At 39.0% G+C, this 26,824-nt stretch overlaps 1 protein-coding gene across 3 annotated transcripts in view; it reads right to left on the bottom strand.

Moving 5' to 3' along the window:
- GALNT3 (polypeptide N-acetylgalactosaminyltransferase 3) overlaps nucleotides 1–26,824 on the bottom strand; it is a 120,173-nt gene that overhangs the window by 26,507 nt on the left and 66,842 nt on the right. For 2 of the 3 annotated variants that reach the window (XM_074399560.1, XM_074399561.1), the window contains one exon: nucleotides 19,453–20,053. The gene's annotated coding sequence lies outside the window, so the exon portion shown is untranslated. Of the gene's footprint in view, nucleotides 1–18,975; nucleotides 19,428–19,452; nucleotides 20,054–26,824 lie in introns of those variants that run through there. The other variant, XM_003921916.4, reaches the window with a different exon arrangement.

Below are 26,824 nucleotides of genomic sequence, written 5' to 3'. Positions count from 1 at the left end.
GGAAGCTCATAAAGACATGGATAGCATCTCTCTTATTCATGGCTGTTTTTCTGGCACATACCACAAGGTTGGTAACATAGTAGGCAACCAGAAAATTTGTTGACCAGAAAAAGGAAGAAGGAGGACCAAGATTTCATCAGAATCAACAACAAAAACAATACTTAACTTGTGTTAAATGTTGACTAAGTCCCTGGTATTAAGTAACATTTAATACATGGTTCTGACTCTCCCAGCAATATTATGAAGTATTATTCTTTTTCTTTCTTTCTTTCTTTTTATAGAGATGAGGTCTCGCTATGCTGCCCAGGTTGATCTTGAACTCCCAAACTCAAGGGATCCTCCTGCCTGAGCCTCCCAAAGTGCTGGGATTACAGGTATGAGCTACTACACCTCCCCCTTGTTATTCCAATTTTACTGACAGATATGGAGAGTAAAAGAGATTAAGTGGCTTGGCCAAGCCAGTTCAGTTTAAGACCAGCATTTTTTCTAACTGTGTTCAAACTCAGGTTCAATGTAAAATCCTAAGCTTTTAACTAAAATTATCTAAAATAAAGCGTTTAAGAGTCAAGAACTGAAATTCTAAATATAAGGTAATAAGGAAGAAAACTGGTGAAAAATGATAAAAACTACAAGTAGCTTCCTATTGTTAGGTAATGTTTTACAGATAAATGATTTTTAAAAACTGTTCAAAGCATCTTTTTAGAAATAAAGATTGACAATAAGATTGTAGATCTTAAAATGGAAGATTAGGAGGTTGAGAACCTTATAGAGGCAGAGTCTAGAAATGGGAAGATGATGTTTTGATCTTTTCAGACTATTTCTGAAGAGATTAATCTTCTCTTATCAACCGTGCTCACTTAAAGATTCCAACATTGATGGGATTTTTCATTATCATTTTTCTGTACTTTGCTGTTAATGTGAAATATTAGGCTTCCATTAATGCTGAATGACACTCAACATTAAGCATCTCCATCCGTTATCTTCAATTATGGGTACACGTTAGTGGAAAGCTCTTAAAAAATAAAGTGCCTTAAGCTTTACCTCTGATTTAATTGGTGTAGGGGCAGGGCATGGAGTCTGCTTTTGTCGTTACTTTAAGCTCTCCAGATCATTTTAATAAGCAGCAAGGGTTAAGAATTGCCAATATAGATCACAAGATTTTGGGCAAATCAAAACTAGCATCTGATAAGGGTGGTAGCTGTCCTAAGGCAATCACATTACTAATTTCTAATACTCCAAAGACAGATGTTTCAAAATAGATTCCTGATGTAAATGAATAGAAGTTATTTAGAAATGGAGAGATAAGATAAAATACAAAGCAAGAAAGACTCACAGTTTTCCAAAAAGGCTCAAGGACTTACGCTGATATAAATGAGGCACTGAGGTTTTATTGCAAAATATGATTCTGTAAATCATGCTATAAATATTATATTCCAATCATAAAAATGGATAATTGAGACCTGAACAATAAAGGATATAAGCCAAAAGATACACAATAAATGAATGAGTAAAATGAAACCAGGATTCTTAATTCCTTTTTCTGGGACTAATGCCATGTTCCTTGTCAGTACTACCTGCCAAATTTGAAGACCTGTGTAAAGACCTCATGAAACAAAACAAATCTCTCCTAGAGTCAACTTCCAGTGGGACTCAGAAGTTTGAGAACTGATAAGAAAAAAAATCAGCACAACAGCAAACTCAGGAAATAACATGTCATATTTGCACATTGGAAATGATTAGCAGATAAAGGATTTGTTCTTCTTGTACTCTTTCTAAAACCTATCTGAGATGGCTGTCCAAGATGGCTATTTGTACTCTTTCTAAAACATGTCCAAAATGGCTATTTGCCAATTACCAAATATCAGATTCACAGAGGAAGTCAAAAATCATAAAACAGTTTTTAAAAACTAAAAAAAAAAAAAAATTCTAAATTCTTATGAATTTCTAAGAGTAAAATTCAGAGATCTGGTTTTAAAAATTAATTAATCTGTATCCTGATATATATGTAGACATTGTAAAAAGTCATTAATAAAAATGTTATAAAGTGAAAAGCTAAAGCAATATACACAATTTTAGCTGGCTGTGATACTGTTTTAAAATTGATGGATTGTTTTCAGGTGTAAAAATATGCTTCCATCTGAAATCTTAAAATTTAAAGGAATCTAACTAAAATGTGGTGGCTTTCAGCTATCTAGACTACAGCTTCTCAAACCTTAAAGTGACTGTGAATCACCTGGGGATCTTTTTTAAATGCAAATTGAGAAGGGAAAATATCAAGGTAAGATCCATCGTGATTGTCCGAGGTGGAGAAGCACAGGTTGCAGAAATATTAGTTGTTCATTTAACTTAAAAATGCCAACTGAAACAATTTTCTAAAGTAGTAAAAAGCAGAACAGTACAATTTTACATGAAAGTAATATTTAATGAAATAAGAAGATAGTGGTTCCTTTCACTTCTGTTTCTGTGTTTGTGATGATAAACAACTCCAGAAGTTTAAAGTCTGGTTCCTGATGAATTTAATTGTCATGATGTTTAATTTGGTAATATAAAACTTGCTTACTACTGAATTAAAGCATGTTGTAACGAATTAGGGGTAACCACACTAAGCAGAAAAAATACAAAATTACATCCCAATACCCTAATATAAATTATAGATAATAAACCAGTAAGTGCTTGGATAGAAGTTTTTTTTTAATATGCCCCTCATCTACTGGTTAAAATGTTAGGGAACAGAGAAGTGGCAGAATATCATGTCTGCATGCATTTTTTGGTGGAATAAAATCTCATGGTGCTTTGCTGCTGTAGTTTGTTAGTTCTGATTATGTTTAAGTTCATGTTCACATCCTTGGCAGCATTTCTTCTGAGCAGTAAGTGACCTGTGGATGTATGAAAAGAAACAAACACTGATGCAAAGCAAGCTGCATGGACGGGTGCATTCTGTCTGAGAGCGGGCAGTAGTGGACATACCTCAAAGAACTCAGCTAAAGGCAAAGTAGAGTTACTCTGAGTGACAGGGCAACACCACCAGTGGATAACTAAACTACCTTCAATTGTTATAAACAAAGAATAGCTTTCTAAAAGATATCTGCAGATTATGAGACAAAAAGCTGAGTGACAGAGTTAACCATCAACAACTGTAAGGCACAGGTTGCAATACTGAGGAGGACAGGATCAGACATCCAGCTTCTGAGCTATGCCTGGTCAGATAAACATCTCCCTTATTGTCACCTCTGAATGTGAAAGGTTGCTAATAGAATCTTGATGTGTGAGCTGGCCAACTCTGCCTTGACAGTTTGACACAAACAGGTAATTATGATACTACATTACCTGTCAAGGGAGTCACAAACTCAGGGGCTCACATACTCTTTCCTGCCACATCTGCACCTGTGAATGACTTTTATATTACATATGAAAGATACATATTGATTATTTATGGGCATGCTACAGAGTAGAGGAATTTTGAGGAGTAATTTAGGTGGATCCAGAGATTATTCATGTAACTGTTATCCCCCTACCCCACCGTCCCCAGACAGAGGCACTGCATTTTAAAATATCTGTCCATTGATTTACCTTGTAAACATAGTTGGCGGCTTTTGGATTAGTAAGGAGATAGAAACCACACAGTAATTTGAAAAGAGAGAGTTTAATTCAATCTAGTATTAAGAGAAGATTGATGTAAGAGGGAATTGCCTAGTGGGAGTTAAGGAGAATTCCAAAGAATACAGGAGTTGTAGATAGAGTATAAGGGGCAACTACACCCCTTAGGGCTGAATTAAGCATTCAAAGAAGAGCTCTCCTCTCACAGGGCTGAATACAGAAATGTCTATGGAGATGCCTAAGCTTTGACTGCCTGGAAGAAAAGTCATAGAAGTACTTCATTCATGGGACTTACCAGAAATCTGCTCCTGAAGTTCCAGAAAAGGCCATTCACATCTGCGGGTGAAACCCCAGAACTAGCTAGGTGCTCAGGAAAACTGCCGGCTGCTAATGGGATCTGGGATCACAGAGGTCCCCTGCAGAGTTTAGTGCACTTTCATGCACCACACAGGCAACAATGGCTCTGGGCTGGCTGCCTGGGACAAAGGTTGGGCAGCCAGCATCCTAGACACCTAGTCCTGTGGGGCCCCCAGTTGGCATGTATAGATCTGAAGAGAGAGTTTGGGGAGCAGTGACTTGGATGACAGAGCAGGTCCATGGTGTCTGCGGCGCAAGGGTATACCACTGCTGCCCGAACCGAGCTCTAAAGTGCAGTGTTTGGGGGACATCAACTCTAGAGAAAGCTATGTTCTGCATGTACCTAGTACTGGAGAAAATTATACTGGGGAGTGAGGAGTGGAGGAAAACTGTGCTCAGAACTGTGCTCAGAGGGAGCTGAGCCAGGGAGCATGACAGAAACCAGAAAGAGAAGCCTTAGCCACTTCAGTGTCCCTCTAGTGCCCTCTACTGGCAAGGCTTAGCATTACATGAGTCAGCAGAAAAATACTTACAAGGCCCAGCTCCATTGCTACAGAACAGGCTAATACAGTAAATTTGGAGCTAAGAGGCAATAAACTGATAAGCAGCAAAGGCTGCACTTTTGACTACTCAGCTTCCATATGCACCACTCTCCCACACACTTAAACTCCTGTACAATAACAACACAATTCTATATTTCAGCTAACAAAGTCCAAGTGTCCTTCTTTATAAGTGAAGAGTTTTATCTCCTCAAAAACAAGAGACCTAACACCCATTGTAGCCATTGCTATGACTCTGAGTCACTCCTTAAATTCTGTCACAGTCCCACTAAATACTCTGTTACCTAAAGACTAAGTTGTAGTTGATCTCCAACAGCTTATATTTAACATTTTTTAATGGAAATGAGAGAAGAAAATTAATATATACAAATAAACACCTGCATGTAAGAGGCAAAGAAAGAAATGTGCATTGAACTCAAGAAAGCTGATTGAAAAAAAAAATTAAAAAGAAAAAATGTGCAAACCTACAATAATCCTCACCTATCTAATTGGCTGTGAGGCCATAGTGAATATGTATGACTTCTTTCTTATACTGCCTACTACTCTGTATTCACCCTGCCAGTAAGCATTCTAGGAGTCCACAGATGTTGGTGATGTCAAGGAAGGGCAAATCCATATACAGAATATTTGTCTATTCTAGTGAACAGACAATGAAGGAAGAAACCCAGTGTAATGAACCTGCCACCCAGAGGCTGGCTGATCCCCGCAGGGGTTCAACGCTGGTCTCTGCAGAAATTAAGAACTCAGCAGCAGTGCTATCCCAGTCAGCTTTAGAAAGGGGAAGCCATGTTGCTGAGCCCAGGCACACACAGCTCCAGTCTTGCCACCAAGATCCCTGTTCATGGGCCCATTGGGCAAATACTGAGACAGCTGGAAAGAGAGGCTGGCTGACATCATAATGTGTCATTTTGTCCAGTTGATTATTAAGAGCCTCCTCTGCAATGGATGTGCTTTTGTAAAATACACTCAGATGAAATACAAATTTTTTCAAGGTCTTTTCATATTGAAAGGTTCACTCACATACCTCTTCCTCAAGCTAACTGCCTCATCACAGATCTTCCAATCCTGTTCCTTCCAAAGCTCTGACCATAGAAACCATTAACAACTACTATTCGACCACCAATATAGATCTGTACTTCTAGGCATGTCTCATTTCCAACATAGTGGACAATCATATTTACTGTTCAAATCTCTGCCTACATGAAGAATTTTCCTCATCCAGTATCCTTCACAATTACTCATGGGTAGGGCCATAGTGCTATACAGGTCTACGCTTGGGTAGTACTAGTGTATTGTTCAAATTCATCTGTAAATCAGGTTTGAGGTTTTCATGTTTTTTTTCCTTCTAACAACTGGACTAAGGGAATCACCAAGAAGTCACAGACATAAGTTGAAGGAAACTAGGCAATGCCATTGGAGTTGCTACCAAAGAAGTCTGAGTCCCTGATTCATGCAACTTATCTATCCTATCCAGATCTCCTCTGGTTCTGTCTCATGTACTATTTCCACTCAATGATATACTGCTGTTGTACATTACCAACCTTATGGCAAGATGGGTTAGATTTTTCCCAGATAATGATGGGAAACTTGGTCCACATGGTAACCTGACACTACATAATTATGCATTCAGTATCTACCTAGTAGCAAGTCAGAAGCTATTTATCAAAAAGTAAATTTATCTGAAGAGTACATTTATTTCAAAATCCTAGATGTCCGCATTGTGATTCTGCTATCAGCACTTTCCAGAAACTCCACAGAGCATTCCTCTTTGCCACAGATACTGAGAGAGTCATTGAGCTTGCTAGATCATAAAGCTGAAGTGGCAGCAGAGCCTGTACTGCTGGGCTGCTGCAGAGCCTTCTTCTACTCTGATCATCATTACAAACAGGCAGCCTTAAGAGTTACTCTGCAAACAGGTTGAGACAGCATATTCAAATGTTGTAGATATTTCCTCAAATTCAAAAAAGACTATCGAGGCCGGGTATAGTGGCTCATGCCTGTAATTACAGCGCTTACAAGGAGGCTGAGGTAGGTAAATCGCTTGAGCCCAGGAGTGTAAGATCACCCTGGGTAATATGGCAAAACCCCATCTCTACAAATAATACAAAAATCAGCCGGGTGTGGTGGAGCTCACTGATGGTCCCAGCTACTCAAGAGGCTGAGGTGAGAGGATTGCTTGAGCCCAGGAGGCAGAGGTTGCAGTGAGCCAAGCTCCCACCACTGCATTCCAACCTGGGCAACAGAATGAGACTCCCCCTCAAAAAAGAAAAAAAAAAAAAAAGCCTATCAAGCATCATGGCTACTGAGTGCTCAGAAATTTAACTGAGTTTTTGTGGGGCTAACTTATCACCCTCTAATTCTCATATGCTCTACTAAGACATCTAAAGTACTTGCTACTTTCTTCTCATGAGGGACAATTAGCACAATAGCATCAATGTAATGGCACAGTGTGATAGCTTGTGAAATGTTGCAATGACTAAGATTAAGAACTGACCTAGCCCTGAGGCAAGACTGTGAAGCCATATTGTTGGCACTGATTATAAAAACAAACTGTTTTTGGTGATCCTTGTAAATCGGCAGAAAAAAAAAATATTAACTAAGTCAATAGCTACATACCAAATGCCAGGAGCTATGTGGTTTGATAAAGATATTACATCTGGGTCAGCAAATACTTTTGGGGTCACCCAGTAATTAAGTTTAGGGTAGTCTACAGCCGTTCTCTAAAATCCATTTAACTTCTGCCCAGGTAAAATAAGTGAGCTAAATGGGGATGTGATAGATATCACAAGTCTTATTTCAAATCTTTGATAGTGACATCAATCTTGACAGTTTCCTCAGGGATACATTATTACTTCTGATTTACTATCTTTGAAGAAAGGGGAAATTCTAAAGTCTTCTACTTAGCTCTGCTATCACATGGTCTTCCCTCCATGGGTTAGCAGGGGTGTCCAATCTGTTGGTTTTCCTGGGCTACATTAGAAGAAGAAGGTTTGTGTCTTGCACCACACATAAAATGCATCAACACAAACAATAGCTGATGAGCTGGGGGGAATAAAAGAATTACCAAAAGAATCTCACAGTGTTTTAAGAAAGTTTATGAATTTGTGTTGGGCCGCATTCAAAGCTGTCCTAGGTCGCACGTGTCCCATGGGCCACAGGTTGGACAAGCGGGTTTAAAGAGTCAATATAGAGATTCTGGCAGTTACCCAGTGTGTCTACTCCAATTATACATTAAAGAACTGGGGAAATAAGCACAGGCTAGATCTGCTGACCCCTGGGCTCACCATGAGTACAACCGAGCTAAGACTCTGTTTGTTACCTGACCACTATACATCTCCATTTTGAACAATTGACCACAATATTTTGGGGTCCCTAGGAATTAGTATAAAAGGTCTGATTATTTCCTTTTCCCCAAAGTATAGTCTCTGGTAAATGGCAACAGTTCCCTCTGGGGGAAAGCTCTGTAACTGTGAATTGACTTAGGTCTGAAAACTGACTGAGATGCTGTGACTCTCAACCATAGCAACTAAAGTAAACTTCTTTGTTACCAGAGCTAGAGTTTTTCCTATTACATAGATTAAGGAATGCTATAGCATTGCTTATGTATTTCATTCATTAGCTACCACTAAGTATATACCAAAGATATTATCTTGGTTATCAAAAGCATCTGCAAGCCAGTGTCTTCTGATACCTCTATGTCCCAGCTTTCCATTGTGGAAGATGTATCTACTTTGTATTTAGTGGATAAGGGCTTACTGCCACTTGATTTTTGCTACTATGTGATTTTATCATCCCCAGTGAAATCAGAGAGCCAATTTCAATAGTCTATAAAGGAGAGCAGACACAGGTTTCTCATGGATGCAGGGAATCCCTTCACTAATGTACTTCTTAATACTTTAGTGAAAAGAGGGTCTACTGGGTCTTTTTATGGAATGTATTTGGAGGATGGACAGGTTGCACCCAATTAATTCAACCAAGCATTCCTTTTTGAAGGAGTCCAAACGCCTACAAGTAGTAGGCTATTTCTCTCTATCTAGTCTTCCTTTGAGGCCTCAAGAATATTAAGGAATAGGAAGTAAAGGAATAAGAAAGATTGCTTGCTCAATTGTTATTTTGCATTCACCTTTCTGCAGTTTTACCAGCGCTTATGTGACGGATATTCATCTTCCACCTCTCCACCTCTCAGCTTCCATTATTCTCTAGAAAATGTGTCAGCAAACTTTTTGTAAAGGACTATTGTAAATAATTTTGTTTTCACTTTGCTGGCCATATGGTCTCTACTGCAACTACACAATTCTGTTGTAGTACAAAAAAGACGATTTGTAAATGAATGAGCATAGCTGCATTCCAGTTAAACTTTGTTTTCAAAAACAGGTAGTGGATCAAATTTGGTCTAAGGACTATAGTTTGCTAACCCCTAATCTAGAAATTCTAGAAGACTTCAATCTCAATATTTGTAAGTCTCCCCATATTTACCCCTTCCCCATATTTACCCCATTAGCTACTGGCACCTCCCCAGATGTAAAACAGAATTCAAGTCTTCCATAACATCATTTTTTATTATATATAAAATCTGTGTTTACCTTTAATATTAGGCTATATAGGTGCCTAAATTGAAGCAAACAATATCCTTCCACTTCTCCAACTACCATCTGAAATTTCTGCATTATCCATTCTTCATGGTTAAGGTACATGAAAAGCTCCTTTAATATAAAAGTTTGGGTTGGAAATAAACCAGTCTTAGCCTAAACTTTAATTCTTCTATCAACAGCTGACTTCAAGTAGGGTAATTTTACCCAGAATCATGCAAAGTCAATTACCATATACAGTGAGGCCTACTAAACACATACTGAATGCCAACCTCCAAATAGGGGAGGGGAGGGTACTTAATTCCTCGAGATTTATACTTAACTCTTTAGGCAAAGGGAGAGGCCCTAAAGAGTTTTAAGCAAGGTGATGACCTAATGAGAACTAAAATTTAGAATAATTAACCTTGAAGTTGTGCTGACTATGGAATTTTGGGGAGCCTAGAAAAACCAGATAGAAGGCTAGGGGCAATTAGGAGACCCTTAAAAGTAATCCAGGTGAGAGATAAGTAGAAGGGGTGTGGAAGCTTGGAAAGAGATTTGGGAGGTAGAGTTAGCTGAACTCAGCAAATGAGTCAATGTGGAGGCTACAGAGGTTAAGCTGTGATGGGTGTTAAGGATGTGTTCTGGACTTGTTGAAAGCTACTAGCTAGCCAGGTGCTTGTAATCCCAGCTACTCGGGAGGCTGAGGCAAGAGGATTGCTTGAGCAATTGCTTGAATTCAAGACCAGCCTGGGAAACAAAGCAAGATCCCATCTCAAAACAGAAAGGTGTTGGCTAATGGAGTGTTCTCTGTTCTGCATTATCTTCAGTGGTAGATCTAAAACTTAAAAATATGAGACAAGGCCGGGCGCGGTGGCTCAAGCCTGTAATCCCAGCACTTTGGGAGGCTGAGGCGGGTGGATCACGAGGTCGAGAGATCGAGACCATCCTGGTCAACATGGTGAAACCCCATCTCTACTAAAAATACAAAAAAATTAGCTGGGCATGGTGGCGCGTGCCTGTAATCCCAGCTACTCAGGAGGCTGAGGCAGGAGAATTGCCTGAACCCAGGAGGCGGAGGTTGCGGTGAGCCGAGATCGCGCCATTGCACTCCAGCCTGGGTCACAAGAGTGAAACTCCACCTCAAAAAAAAAAAAAAAAAAAAATATGAGACAAGAGGCCAGTGAAACTAACAGAGGCAATGACAGAGGGTAAGGAGTGCAAAAAGGAGACTGAAGTCACAGTAAAAACAAGTTTTATCCAGTTCAAAATGATGGGTCATATCTGAAAAAACAAGCAAAGGCCATGTTCAAGAAGCTCGAAGAAAACAGTAATTTATATTAGAAACCTTTTCTGCATTATTAATTGTCCTCTAGAAATAAGCCTACTCTGCCATGAAGTATTTACTATCCGGTGTTTTTCCCCCTTTCCCCTTATCTCATTTGACTTAGAATTATCACACTTGCAGGGCTGCTTACTACTCTATATCAAAATATCGATCACATGTGGGGATGACTTCCAGAAATCCCATAGAGACGCTAATACGCCAGTGAAATGGCACACCTGTAATTGCAGATTAAAACACTGTTCTAATATCAAAGGGTTGAAACAACCTAGAACTCTACCAGTAGGGAAAGAGATAAATTATGATAAATTAATATGATTAAATATTAGCAAAGCAAAAAGTAAAGTTAATTTATATGCTGATATGAAATGATCCCCATGATATAGTTAAATGGGAACAAGAAAAGCAAAATATATTTGCATTTTAAAAAGAAGGAAAATATATACATTTTTTAAAAATAGCATCGGTTACCTCTAGAGAAGGAAACTGGTGTCGGAGGGCAACTGTGAAAGGAAGATTTATCATATACCCTTCCTAACTTTTGAAAATTGTGAACTTCAAACACCTGGAATTCACAAACAACTGCAACTACGAACACATTTTTAAGAATAAAACAGAAAGGAAAATGTGTGAATGTAGAATCAGAGTTTTAGACATGTGACATCTCACATTTCTTCATTCCATGCACCATTTTTCAGGAAGCTAGTGGTGGCTATGTGTTTCATCCAAATGAGGGTGTGAATAAAAAACAAAAGTCATCGTATCTAAGGAAGAGAGGCTCTATCAGAGATGTTAGCAAAAAGAAACTCCGAACCACCACCATGGAACACACCTAGAGAGCAACAGTCCAAATGAGGACAAGACGATTGCTCCAGTAAGGGACCAACATATCTGTTATGTTAGACTACATGGAAAACCAAGCTGAAAAGATGTTAGAGTATATAGAAATTGTACTCCAATTGATATATAGAGATAGTAAGCCAACTGTTTTCTTAAATGAGTTCATTATTACTTCCAGGATTTAATTAAAAAAAAAAAAATTCTGCAAGTAAGGAATCCTACTCATAATATACTTGCTTGACTCAGTAGTAAATAGTATCTACATAATCACTGTAAATAAACATCAAAATGCAGACAAAACAATGTGAGAATTATACTGGGAGGTCAAGGAGGAATAGTAGAGGTGGCTGTGTATGAAAGAGCTGAATATTTATCTACCATAATGAGAAGTCAGTAGATATTGCCAAATATTGATACATTAAGAAACAGCAGTAAAAGCATATTGTTTGAAAAGGTAAGTGCTGGAAGAAACATTTAAATAAATGAAAGTAGTAGCTTTTAGGCCATAGAACTAGGGAGATGATAAAGGAGGGGCAGAGTTGGCTGGATTTTTATTGTTGTTGGAAATCTCTTAACAACCTTATTTAATTTTATTTACATGTAAGTAGGATAAGTCATGTCCTGGTATCTGCAGGGGATTGGTTCCAAAACCCCTGTAGATATCAGAATCTGCAGATGCTCAAGTTGCTTCTACAAAATGATGCAGTATTTGTATTTAACCTATGCACATCATCTAATTACATTAAATCATCTCTAGATTGCTTGTAACACCTAACACTTTTTTAAATCTATTTTCAGTCTAAGGTAGACACAGAACTCATGGAAACAGAAGGAAGACTGTGCAGGATTTGGAATTGTACTGCTTGGATTTGAGTCTTGGCTCTGATCTTGTAAATAGAGGTAAGGTACTTAATCTCTCAATCTTCCTATCTTTAAAATAGGGAGGAAAATAGCATGTACCTCATAGGGTTGCTTTGAAGATTAAATAAGTTACCTCATGTAAATTGTTTAAAATACGCCTGCCATGTAACTGTTCAATAGTAAAACAGTAAATAAAGACCATTACTTATTATGAGAATATCAAGTAATATATTATTACTTGATAAAAATTTAAAGGCATTAATAACTAAAATCTATTTTTAAAAATATGAGCCATGTATTGTCTGCCCCCTTTGTGGGGAATCTTTTATTTTTATAAGTTAATGCTCCCAGGTACTAAATAGGACGTTATTTCTTCAGGCTACAGTCTTCACTCTAACCCATAGTTAGAGGGAAGGATGTGGTTAGATTGTTGAAAAATTCCATGTTATAGTTAGTGCTGAAAAAATGGGAGCTCAAACAGGAATTTGGAGATTGAATGTTAGGCAGTTAGGCCAAGAAGGGAGGAAAGGGAAGGAGTCTCCCCTTCCAGGCAGAGAAGACCTAGAGGCAGAAGGAACATGACAATATAAAAAGATTGGTGCAGCTGGAGCAGTGATGGGTGTGCTGTGTGCCTGATGGGAGCCAAATCACGCCAGGCCTTTGGCCATGGTAAGGAGTTTGCCTTATCTTAAGGGTCATGAAGGGTTTTATCCAGGGTGTAACATAACCACGTATTCTGAAAAGATCACTTTGGGTGCAGGGTGAGGAACCAACAAGCAAGAAGCGACAGTGAACTCAGATAGACAAACAGGGAGGTCATAGCAAAAGTCCAGGCAAGAGATGATGATCGAGATAGGAATGAATAAAAGCAGATGGATTTGAGAAACATTTAGAAAGTAAAACTGACAGAACTTGGCATAGGACTAGCCAGAAAGAGATGAAAAGGAGGACTGCTGATTCCAATAAATCTTTTGCTTTATTTTATTTGTTTGGGAGAGAGTTTTGGTCTAGCCTAACTCAATTACATTTTGTAAATAAAGGCTGCTCCCTTTAAGCTCCTCGACAATAATAATAAACTCAATTGTGGAATATGTATAAGCAAAAGCTACAAGACATTTCAGTCACAAAGTTAACTTTTCACTTTTAAATGATAAAACCCCCATATCTTCGAACAGAACCAAAAGGCCCCAAAATAAAATAGAATTCAAAATAATGAATCCAAAATTAAATATGCTAATTAAGTCAGGGAAACAAGTTCCCTACTCCCCAGTTTCTTTGGTTACTTCCTACTGAAAAGGCAGACTGACTTATACTGCCTGCCGATGCCTCTCCCCTTTTTGTGACACTTCTACTCCAAAATTTTTATTCCACAAAAGGCTTAAAGGAAAGAGAAATTTTGCATGTTTTGCAAATAATCCAAAAGGGAAGTGTGTGTGTATATACACAGACAGGAGCAAAAGCAGACTATATTAATATTGTCTCAAGCAAATAATAGAAGTATACACAGGATACGTCACCCTGCTCAGGTATATGTGGAGGTGTGGGTGAGGGGACACAGTTTCCCAAATGAGGCAAGACCTTCTTTGAGTCTTAAGAGCTAGTTAGAGGTAAAGGGAAAAAGAAAGGCACTCTCTGCAGTGGGAAATGCAAAAGAAAAGCACAAAGGAAAAACAAAAACAAAAGGACAAGAAATCTATTGCTGGGAAGTAAAATTTCGGCTTACGGAGTATCATTCCAGAGTTCAGCAAGAGTCAGATCCCATGGGGCCATTTTAAGGGCCATGAGTTCTGTCCTGTAAGCAATGGAAAATTATTGAAGGATTTTAAGTGAAAGAATTTACATTTCTAAAAAGATCATCCTCATCCTCCAGCAGATGACGGACTTGAAGATGACAAGACAATCTGCTGAGGTAACAGGTCGGAGGCAGCTATGGTACCCTAGTTAAGAGATGATAAGACCCTAAACTAGAACAGTAAAAGTGAAAGAAGAATTTATGGCTGGGGGAAAGGCGTAAAATGTTCAGTGGATGCAGCGTTCGCGTTCGCGTTCTCGTGGTGGTTGTCTTAGTCCATGCTGTAACAAAATACCTTAGACTGGGTGATTTAAACAACAGGAATATACCACTCACAGCCTGACAGCTGGGAAGTCCAAGATCAAGGTGCTGGCAGATTCAAGGTCTGGTGAGTGCCCATTCCTCATAGATGGCCTCCTGTGTGTCCTCACATGGAGGAAGGGCAAAAGACTAACAAGCTTTCTCAGTCCTCTTTTATAAGAACATTGTCTTTTATAAAAACACATGAGGCCAGGGCTCTCATAACCTAATCACCCCACAAAGACTCTATTCCTAATACGATACCTCAGATTTGATTTCAACATGAATTTTGCAAAAACACAAACATTTAGACCATAGCAGTTGTAGAGACTAAGAAAAAGAGTGTAAAATTACCTCTGGATTTCTGGTATGGCACATGCATAGTGGTACAAATCTATGATTCACTTCCCCAAATCCCTGGAACCAAACGTGTTTCAAAATTCAGAATTTGACAGCTATTTGAAAGGCTGAGACTTGAGCCCAGAAGTTCAAGCTCAACCTGGGCAACGTAATGAGACCTTGTCATACAAAAAAAATTCAGAATTTTTTAGATGTTAGAAAGGCGATATGGTTTACATACCCAAGTTAAGAGTGTACCCCAGCAGGGCCTGGGCAGTGTTACATAATCAAAGAGCACTATTTCTGCAGTGGGACATAATCCACTAAGTTGGATGCACAATAGCCACCTGACAGTTCACTCAGGCTTTGCTCCAATTAGGTTCAAGATTTGCTAACAAATGAGTTAAATTCTGTTTTGTTTTCAGAGGCTGATTTTGGCATTATAGGTAAGAAATGGTAAAATGTACTACTGTCTATAGCTAGAATACAGAAAGTGAGCAGGTTATTTGCTCATTTGTTTGGTTTTGATGAAATGAAAGTTCTGGTTTGAACATACATAATCTCCAGTGATGAAGAAAAGTTAAAGATGTCCAGCAGGCAATCATATTGAGAAGAAAATTCATTTGGACAGTTTGAAACTAAAACAATTGTGCGAAAAGGTGTACTTGGGGGAATATTCTCTATTTAGTGCCAAAATTGTCTTTGCTTTACCATAAGTGGATGTACTTTGGTCTCCTGCCACTGCTGGAATTGATTTGAATTCAGTGTTGCCTCTGAGCGTACATTAGTTGTGTTAAATTTTACCCAAATTACATAGTATGAATTTCCTTTGATACTAACTAGATGCATAATTAAATAGGTAATTGAAAATACCTCCTTCTTTTTCAATAGGATTTTATACCTATAAAAGATCTACCATTCCAAATGTATTTTTACATTCCATGGACTAGAGAACTGAATACATATGAAGATAATTCAGGCACTGATCATTTCCAAAATACTAAATATGATAATATTTTCCTTAGGAGAAAAATATTTCCCACCAAGAATGCAAAGGCAGATTAAAATTGAAAGTGTCAATGGAAGGCTTAATTCTCCAATCGGAGCTTCTAAGACTACATTCCTACAAATCTATTTTAATCTCTCAATGTAGTCTTTTGGTAGGGAGTGGGGGGGGTGTGATTCCTATAATTTGTATCTTATGCTTGTTTCACAATAAAAGAGAAAAGCATTAAATATTAACAGAATATAAACAAAATAATAAACTGGCTATGTTTTCTCTAATAAAATTTTCAGACTCCACCCAAAACTAACTCAGTCATAAAACTTTAAGAGTTTAGAACAGAGCTGGATAGAATGTTTTCTCCCTCAAAATTTCACTTAATTCTTACCATGAAATCCCCTTGGAAAAATATTTCTAGTTTTTCCTGCTCCCAAATACACTACAGCACAATGAGAACCCATTTAACACAAAATAATGTATAATGAACAAGGTTTCATACACTTCGTAAGATCTGAAAGATTTAATCTAGCACCAAGGTCTTGGAGCTTCAAGCACTACAGTAAATGTTTAATCAGAATTACAGTAGTTTAAAAAAATAGTTTATTTTCTTTTGTGTGAGTGGGTGTGTGCCTGTGTGTGTGTCTGCACATGCATTTATGAGACAGAGAGAAAGCAAGCTAGTAGAAAAATCAGCCTTTAAAAAAACATAAATTCAACAGGATAGTGCTATTTTCAAATTGTAGGCTCCAGCACATTTGTGGCCATAAAGCAGTCTAATGTGTTTAGACCAATATTTAAAAAAATGAAATAATGAATGTCCATGTTGTAAGGTTAAGCATTGTTTTATATTACTAAAATTTGTTTCATTTATATACATTCACATTGAGTTTACTGAATTGAGGCATAAATTAGTTATTGAGGATTGCAGTAAAAGGGGAAAAAAAAGTTTAAAGAAACTTAGTGTTAAGAAAGTGTGCTTGAAACCAAAAATCTGGAGTGTTGCAAATGGATGAAAGGCACTGGGTCTCTGCCTTATAAAATATATTTTAAGCCAATATAATAAAAGGATCAGAAGACTAAATAATGTTATCCACATTGACTTAAAAACTTAACTGTGGCTTGGAAATACGAAGAAGGAACTAAAAATCTCAGTTGACATGGCATCATCAATATGCAAGCTATTCCACAATGAGAGGAGCATGATGCCTTCACCGGCTATTCTCAGTGAAGTCAGGCATCATTTGAACAAGTAGAAATGAGAGTAAAACAGGGCTGAAAAAAGAACAATGGGCTATTCTATAATTACAAAGGCCTAACAAATTATATGAAAGAAAAAAGATAAATGTCTAATGATACGTGAGAATGTGGGTGGTGAAAAGAGAGATATAGGAGTCATGAGTCAGGCCACTGGAATGACCATGCCATCTCCAGGTGAAATGAAATTAGAATACCTCTCTTAGCTTCAATTTTTCACAAATGGATGAGTTGACTATTGAATCTACAAAGTGAGAAAGGGACCCCGAGAATGCTAGGGCTGGAAGACATTCCTGATTGTTTTTAAGGCTTTGTTATCTCAATCTAGGAAAGTATCATTTTTCCTATTTAACAGATAGATTAAATCACACTGTTACTGTAGCTAATGAAAACATGTTACATTTCTTACTAGAGGTTAAGAGGAAAGAAACTCTGATAACATCTGCCCAACAAGCCATGAAGAATAACACTCAAAATTCAAGGAACAACTCCTATATTTAATATGAAAACAGTATCTAGCACATTGATTACTTGGTATGGAGACAAGATTAAGAGGTCAAGTGAGAGTCTTTCAATAAATGTAGAAAAGTCCTGACTGAATTAATAATTATGTCCTGTTATGCTGTGGTAGGCTGGTAGGCTTTTAGTTTTTCATCCAATCTTAAAAAGCAAAAAAAAAAAAAAAAAAAGAAAAAAAGAAAGAAAGAAAGAAAGAAAAGGAAAAACCACTACATGTTGCACAAGGCATTTTAAGTTAAATGTGCAATTTAAAATATATTTTTTAAATGTTCAGAGATAGAACAAAACAAATCTAGTGGAATTGTTATTTATTGTTAGAAACTTCTACATACAAATGTTGGTTAAAGTGATTTAAAAAAATATTGGTACAAATTTCTTGGGAAGTTTAATATGTGTGCTAGACTTCAGATATTAAAAGTTACAAGAATCTAACTGCAGGTGTGACTTTAACCTTAAGTATTTTTGCCACAAACTCAAAGAATAATATATGCAATAAAAGAAGCAACAGATTTTCCTACAATTAGCGAATTTCTAATTAAAATACTGTCACTTTCATGTTTTTTAACTATACAATCTGAGTGTAAATGTCTTCATTATGTAGCATAACTTCTATAGCAAGTTATGTTAACTTATTAACTTTTTTCAAAAATCGAAAATATTGGTAAGTCCATAGGGTTCTTAAATAGAAATAGTTTCTTTGATGAGTTTGAAAGAGAAGGAAATAAAAGTCTAAGATAAGCGCCAGTTTCACCCTCAATTCTTAGGCTTCAGAAAAACCTAATTAGGCAGGGAAAGGAATTTGGGCCTGGCACACCCAAGCTTAGACGTGGCAGGATCCTGAAACTGTTTTTTTGAACCTTTGAGTCATATGCCACAGCCAAACCATAGCCGCGATGTACAGGTCCTTAAGTCAACAGGTCCGCTGACGAGATGGTGTGCGGTTGGTGCGTGGCAGTTGGATTTCCTCCTGCCACAGAAGAAAAGAACTCTTCTCCACTGAACAGGAAAGTGGGCCCAGCTCTGGCTTGGAGAGCGCACCCGGAAAAGTGTAGAGTCGAAGCAGAGAGAGGGGTGTCCGCGTCCCGGCCACAGAGCGCTTTCCAAACCACTCGGAAACCATTTAAATGGCTCCGCCGCCGCGGTTTGCAGCCTAGAACTGTCTGGGGTCCCCGGTTGGGAAAGTTGCCTGGCGAAGCCATGCCCTTCGCCATCGCGGGATGCCCTCTCGGGTAGACGGGCAGGAGACAGGCCACCTGCTAGCCGGAGGGGAAGCGCGCCCGCCTGGCGCCCGACCCTCGTTCTCAGGGTCCCTATGCTGCGACCCTCCCAAGGGCAAGTCCGGGGCCACCAGGACTTTGGTCTCCGTCCAGCTCCCCTGGGGCCGCCCTATAGGGAGTGGCGGGGGGCACCGTGGGCGAGAGGGGGCGACCGGGCTTCCCCAGGGATGCCACCTGCCCCTTGGCCGGGAGCGCTTCTTTCGGGTTCTCTCCAGCGGCAACCGAAACTCTGTTCTCGAGACCGTCTCCAAACGGCCCCCCGGACCGCAACCCTGTCCCCAACACGTGAACCCCCGCGGCTGCCTCCCGCCTGCTCTAACGCAGCCCAGGGGTACCGCGTCCCCAGCCCGGCCGCCGGCTTACCTGGCGGGTGGGCAGGGCAAGGCGGCGGGAAGCGGCGGCCGGGCTGGCACTGGACGTGGGCCGGGCGCCAGGTGCAGGTGGCGGCGGCGGCGACTCCGGTTGCTGTCGCTACAGTTGCGGCTCAGTCGAGCTCCTCCCCCGCCGCCGCCTCCTGCCTTCCCGCGGGGCCTCCCGCGTCGCCTGGAGAGGCAGAACCGAGGCTCGGCTTCCTCTCGGAGTCTCCCAGGTGAGCTCCAGCCTGCGACGTCGGCAGGGGCGAGGCCCCGCTCCCGCGCCTGCGCGCCAGCCTCCCGCCCCGCCCCAGCCCTACCTGAGCGCTCCAGGTGGGAACCTTCGACCGCGCGCGCGGGGCGGGGGCGCAGTCCTGGCCACGCCTGGCTGCCGCGCGGCTTCCCTCTGCGGGGTTGGCGAGGCTGCCGCTGCTGCGCGCGAGTCGTGGCTCCCGGCCCGTCTACATTGGAGCAATCCTGCACTGACCTGGTGGCAGCGATCATCCTGTAGCCAGGACACAGTCTGCTGGGTCCTTGAGGAACCAGAAGTTCTAGATTTCCCACACACGCTTCCTCCCTTCCTCCTCGGTTCGCCAAAATGAAGGGGTGCGCTGCTTCCGAGGGCCACTTCGGAGGGGCAGCAACTGTTGGCTCATGTGGTTTCCTCGGGCAGGGTTCAGCAGCTTCTGTCACCAGTTAGGCTTCGTGAGCTTCCTTCCCGTGTAGTCTTGATTTCATCACTTGACTCACTTCAGCGCAGCTAGTGGTTTCCGTTTCTGTACGCGGGCGCTCTGGTAGGAGCGCCTCACGTCCAAAGGAGGAGTCTCCTTCCAAAGAAGAGCCTCTGGTATTTGGCAGAGCCTCGCCAATTTGGGGCGCACCTCCCCTTCTTGGGATGCTCTCAGCAGTCAAACCAATTCCCAGAGGAGAGGGCAAAACGGAGACAACAGAGAGAACCCTTGCTGTCCCTGTTTGGAAAGAGATTGGGATTTCCTGGAGAGGGCTTGCTTCTACCGTGGGTTTGTTTGAAAGCTCAGCATCTGTTCTGGAAAGGGACAACGCAAATTCCAGGAAGATGGTCGCTTTTGCTGTTGTTTTTAAGACAAAAAAAAATCGTTAAACAGTATTTGTTCCATTTATGACACCACTTTCTGTTTCAGCCTTCCTTTTGCTGCTGTAACAAACACTGACACACCCAAAATCCGGACTTAAAAAGGCCTTTGTACCTTTCTACGAACTAATTTATTTGGCTCTATCCCAAAGATATTTAGGGATATAAATAGAAAACTAGCTAAAAACTTTTTGGTGGAGTGTTTAATCATACGGTGGCAGGTTTTCCTATAAAGTTTAGCTGTGGCCTTCCTCCTACACTTTGACGTGCACTTATGGGACTTATTTACTGTTTTATTAGTGCTATGTGTGACCTAAAAATAAGGTTTAAAATACAGGTTAGTATAATATCAACAGGTGTAGCTTTAGTACTTGACTAGTCTACGACATTGGTTTTAGCATCCACAGTACTATTTTATACTATGACACCTATGAGTTAGGTTTAAGACTTTAGTGACTTTGCTTGTTTTACATGTTGTGGTTATTTTGCAAGCACCAAGGAACCTTCATGTATTTGCAACATTTTAATGTCAGTACCTACAAGCAATTGCCAGGCTCTCTCTCCCTCCAAAAACAAACAAAAAACAGTTCAGAAGATACTTGTGTGTATTGATATACTAACTCGGTAATGTTTTGCCTGAGGTCTAGGTCCAGAACTGAAAATCCTAGCTCCTCAAATTCTCTTCTCCTTCTCCTTCTTCTTTGTCCTGAAACTTTGTTGCTTTCCTCGAACTGGAGGTTAATGTTAGTCTTGGAAAATGTGTAAGGTATCCTAAATGTATAACCAAGAAACCTGTATCCTGTGTCATCAACCACCCATCTCTGAATGAAGCAGGAGCCAAAGATTGTCAGAGTTTTATGTTCCACCAGGCAAAAAGCAATGCCTTTCACGGACAATTAGGACAGAGCAGGTGGATATAGAATAGCAAACCCGAATCCAAGGACTGAGATGCATTGGTAGTGAGACTAGTAACGTCAATAACAACTGAAAAGGGAAGCTAGGGCAGACCTATAAAAAGAGAGAGCAAGCAACGAATGCTGGATGAGAAGTGAAAAAAAAACAGAAAAAACATAAAAATGATCAAGAGTTACTAAAATTTAACTGTCGTTTTTACAACGGAGACAGACAATTTAAAGAAGGAAGCAGTATTTCAGAGTGTGGCATTACTTGGGCAGGTTGAGTGTCCCTTATTTGAAATGCTTGGGACAAGAAGTGTTTGGTTAGGATTTTCTCAGATTTTATAACATGTTATGTGTGTGTGTGTGTGTGTGTGTGTGTGTGTGTTTATGTACGTGTATTTATATTGAGATATACGTATATACACATATATATAATGAGATGTACATATATATATATGTAATGAGATATCTTAGGGATGAGACCCAAGTCTAAACACAAAATTAATTTATGTTTTATATATGCCTTATACACATAGCCTTAAGGTAATTTTATAAAACATTATAAATAATATGCATGAAACAAACTTTGTGTAAAGTACTTATGTGTGAAATTTTCCATTTGTGTAATGTTGGTGCTCAAAAAGTTTTGAATTTTGGAACATTTCAGACTTTAGATCTGTGGATTAGGGATGCTCTAGCTGTGCTATTTTACACAACATTACTTGTACCATTTCAGAGCATTCTGAAAGCAAAGTCTTAATATTAAGTTTTTCTATTTCACAATAAAATTAAAATGCTGCAGGCCCAAGAAAAAAAAATTTATACTGAAATATTTAATGCCTCATATATAATCAGATGCAGGCTTTTGAAAGTACCATCCTATTAAAATTATGAAATAAAGAATTTGCTTTATAAAGGGTAATTGGCATTTCATCATAAAATAAAACCCAGGAGCCTTGGTGCAGACATGGGTCTCAGAAATAAGCTAATTTGAATAGTGTATGTTTGACATATAATGACAGTTAAGATAGAAAATTGGACAGATTTTACACAGGAAGGAAACAAAACATTCTCTTTCTCTCTCTCATCCACATACACTCTTTCTACACACACACATACACACACACATACACACACACACACACACACACAAAATGGTCATTTGTATAGATTTGAAACAATAGTCACTCTTTAATAATTTCCATCAACATTTAAATTAATGCCAAGACCAGAGCCTGGCACTTAGTAGATACTTAATAAATGTGTTAAATGAATAAACTGACCCATCAAGTACCATAAAAAAATACACATAGTTATCTTCAGCAATTTATAGATCTAAAAAATGGTTTTACCCAACAGTCAGGAGAAAAATATCAACGCAGGTAAGAATGCTAGCCTGGTACTCTGAACTACAAAGTTCTAAGAACAACAGCTACCAGATTTCACATACCTACATTTCAAAAGACACCACACAAAACAACTTACACTCCACAAGTTACTTTACATCTAGCTTAATCATTCTCTTCCACAAAACAAAATAACGGTACAAGATGATCTCCAGGTTTCTTTACATTCTGATTCATATAAGCTCCATGCCAAGAGACTTGTGCAAATAAATAAATAAGCAAAATCTTCTGGATATAGCAATAATAATAATTAATGGAAAACAAAGATAACAAAATTGAAATTAACTGAGATCAAAATTTTAATTCATAAAAATAATTATAATATATAATGTGATAAGTAAATGTATACAATTGCTAAGCCCAACTTTAAACTATTTTAGTTTGTTTAATTGTTGGTTATACAACTTTCCTTTGAAACATACTCTAGAAACAGTTTTGCCTCATGAGGGAACTAGAGTTTTTAGTAAGGATCTCAAAGTCAGACTGAGAGATTTGGCTCAAAGACTGAACAGATTGGAATAATTCCTTCCCAAATAAGTAGAAGCATTCAAATGTTATTGATTCAAGCAGAGGATAGAGGTGGTATCACAATCAAGAACAATAAATATGTGGGTTTTAAAAATAATGATTCAACATCATTCTACATTGTGTTTAAAATATTGCAAGACTTAAAACAGTGAAAATATAAATAGATTATTTTAGTATGAACTTTTTTGGACATTGTTTTGTATGATTTCCCCCACTGTAGAACCTCAGGATAATCATCTCAGATTTTCAAAGTGGTACACATACTATGAGGGCACATGTTGACTTAGATTTACAACAAAACTTTGTCTTGCTAATTGTGTATTCTTAGTAATTGGCACATAGTAGGTGCTCAATAAATATTTGATGAAATGTATCGAATAGAGTGCATTGTTTCAAGCTTTTAAGCATTAGCATAAGAACAAAAAGAAATGTCATGCTGAGTCAGAATAATATTCAATCTAACTGGCTCTAAATTCTGACAGTGGCACCAAAGAATATTTTGTGGGAAACTACGGTGACAGTCTTGCATGATGTTGACCTCAGCAATGTACTCCGGGTATTCCTTACTCACTCATTTCCTAAATTTATTTCTTTTTTCCTGTAAAATGGTTTTTTTAATGGAAAAGAAATTAACATTCATTACAGAAAAATCAGGAAATACACATAAACAAAAAGAAACAAGTTTTGAAATACTCAGAATTCCTTATACCAAGATGAATCGATGAATCAGGGCTATCAGACCCTGTCTATCACATATCTTGCCAGGATTTTTTTTATTGAAAAGTCAGCAGGGAATGGGGAAAATAGAGGGATACAGAGATGGATTTGTAAAATAAAAACTAGATTGTTCTGGGAACTCATTTTGCAGCCAGCACTTTCTACTTAACATATAATTCTATGTCAATACATTTATTTTACAGCATTGTTATTATTATTATTATTATTATTATTATTATTATTATTATTTGAGACAGCATCTCACTCTATTGCCCAAGCTGGAATGCAGTGGCACAACCTCAGCTCACTGCAACTTCTGCCTTCTGGTTCAAGTGATTCTGCTTCCTCAGCTTCCTAAGTAGTGTACAGAATTATGTTAATGGTTGCCTGATATCCCTTTGTAAGGATTTACTTAATCCATCACTTACTGTTGGACAATGAGGATTGCTCCCAAATTTTGATATTGCAGGCAGTGATGTGATGATTACCCCCTTCATCTGTTGAAACACTTATGATGATTTTATTCTAATTGACTTTCATTTTGTTTTTGTTTTTATTTTATATAGAGACAGGGTCTCACTGTGTTGCCCAGGGTGCAAATGAACTCCTGGACTCAAGCAATCCTCCTGTCTTGCCCTCCCAAAGTGCTGGGATTACACACATAATCCACCAGGCCCAGCATATGTTTGTCTTTTGAAACAGGGTCTTGTACTGTTGCCCAGCCTGGAGCACAGTGGTGCAATCATAGCTCATTGCAGCCTCAACCTCTCAGGCTCAAGTGAACCTCCCATCTCAGCCTCCTGAGTAGTTGGGACTATGTGACATCATGCCTATTTTTTTTTTTGTAGAGATGAGGACTTACTATATTGCTCAGACTGTTCTCAAACTCCTAGACCTAAGCAATCCTCCCTCTTCAGCCTCCTGAAGTGCTGGGATTACAGGCAGGAGACACTGAGCTCAGCCCTGACTTTTATTAACCATCTTATATCAATTATCTAGACCCTAAACCATGACAATATCATGAGAGGCATCATATCACAAAAACAAGAGGTAGAATACATATTAAAAATTTACCATTTTCTGTTGGTAAGAAAAATAATATTAATTCTAGCTACCAGACCGTCATACAAAGAATGCTTTTTTCTATGAAAACCTTATAATTTTAGAAATATAAAAATAGAATACCCCATTTATTTAAAAAAAACTCAGATCTCTTATTTTCCTCTGATCATATCACATTCAGTTTCCCACCTGTGAAAATCTTTGTATCTTCTAATATGATTTTCTTCCCCCTTTCCAAATCCCCTCCAGCCCAACTGAAGACCGTAGTCTTCCATGAAGTCTTGATATGATTTAGCTTGTCCCCACCCAAATCTCTCCTTGGATTGTAATTATCTCCACATGTCAAGGGCAGGGCCAGGTGGAGATAATTGAATCATGGGGATGGTTTCCCTCATACTGCTGTAGGGATAGTGAATAAGTCTCATGAGATCTGATGGTTTTAAAAATTCGAGTTCCCCTGCACAAGCTCTTCTTGTCTGCCACCATGTAAGTTGTGACTTTGTTCCTCATTCCCCTTCTGCCATGATTGTGAGGCTTCCCCAGCCATGTGGAACTGTGAGTCAATTAAACCTCTTTCCTTTATAAGTTCCCCAGTCTTGGGTATGTCTTTATTAGCAGCATAAGAACAGACAGATACAAGCCTCCTGGATCAGTTCAAACCACCTTGATATTTCTTAATTCCAATGCATTGGCATAAAGTAAATTTCCTTCCTCCTTTGGCCCTCACCTCCCTCCTGACTACAGTAACACAAAGGGAGAGTTGCAGAGAGATGCTAGCTGAGTTTGATATAGTTTGTTTCCAGATAAGTTATGATAATTTGTTAAGGAACTCAAGCCATAGAGGATGAGGATGCTCTTTTAGCACATTAGGTTTGAGGTAATAATCCAAAAGGAATAGCATTATTGTAATTAAGTTAAAATGAGAAATAATTTTTCTGCATGTCGGAAGGGGAAGTTTGAATGGAATTATACTTTTTCTGTATCTTTATATATTTTATCTTTAATTTACCAGGAGAAAAGGCATTTGCTGCCCAAGGTAGAATCCCATCGCCATACTCTTTTCTAATCCCTACATCCAATCACAGAGAACGTGCCAATTCTCCTTTTACAAGTAAGTCAATAGACCCTAAGGTCATATTCCTCTTCTCCTCTCTGCAAAGTTTCAGGGACAGGAGTCTCTGACAGGCTCTGGCATTTGGGGCTGCCTACAAAAAGTTCAGTCATTGCAAGAGAAGGAGGTTTGTTTCTATTGGAAGAGTTAATAGATAACATATAAAAAGGGAGTGAGAATGGGGATATTGTAGTAGGGAAGGGGTTAAAGGGCTTATAAAAATTTTTTTTAAGGTGGGCAGGGGAAGAGTAGAAGGCAAAGAAGAAAAGGTCATTCATGTGGGACATCTTCTGAAGACCCAAGGAGAATCTTTAGGGTTATATTCCCCCCAAAATCTAAGGAAGTGGCTTCACTTTTTAGAATGTAAGGAGAGTGGAGGAGGTAAACCAGGAGCAACATCCAATTTCTTTTTCTCTCCTTCTCTTTCCACTGTGAACTCTGTGCAGATTTGGCATACCTACCTAAACTTTCTAGTAAAAATCATAGCCTTCATGAAGATCCAGGATGTATTTGATTCACAGAAAGCTGATATTCAGCCGAGCCTCTACTGGCCTAAACAGTGTTTTGCATGAATGAGAGAACATCATTATTGGTCAGAGAGAAGCCCACGGGTACCTAGCTTGGCAAGTGAATGACCCCTTCTTCCTGGTAGAAGCAAATCTGCTTCAAGACATCCAGTTGGCTGAATGGAACCTAGTCTACATTTCAGCGCTACTTTTACTTTTAAAGAATACCTTTTATGTAGGGCACAACCTACACAATATAGTGTCCAATCAGATATCAACCCCATCTTCTCATAGCCAACTGCTACCTTCAGATGACCAACAGGCTGAACAAATGAAAAGTTTGCCTTTAGTTACAACTTTGCTCATGCGCTGGTGATGAATTGTAAAACACAGCTACAAATTTCTCCCTCTCCAGTAGACACATCATTTTAGAATGTGACTTGCTGCTTTTTTCATCAAGGGTAAAGTCCATTTCTTCACCTTTTAATCTAGAGTAGCTGTGCAACTTGCTTTGACCAA

The sequence above is a fragment of the Saimiri boliviensis genome, chromosome 5 (genome assembly GCF_048565385.1).
Source record: "Saimiri boliviensis isolate mSaiBol1 chromosome 5, mSaiBol1.pri, whole genome shotgun sequence".
In the NCBI taxonomy this organism is placed as follows: Eukaryota; Metazoa; Chordata; class Mammalia; order Primates; family Cebidae; genus Saimiri; species Saimiri boliviensis.
The sequence above is the reverse complement of the archived record's forward strand: the minus strand, read 5'-3'. Positions and strand labels throughout refer to the sequence as shown.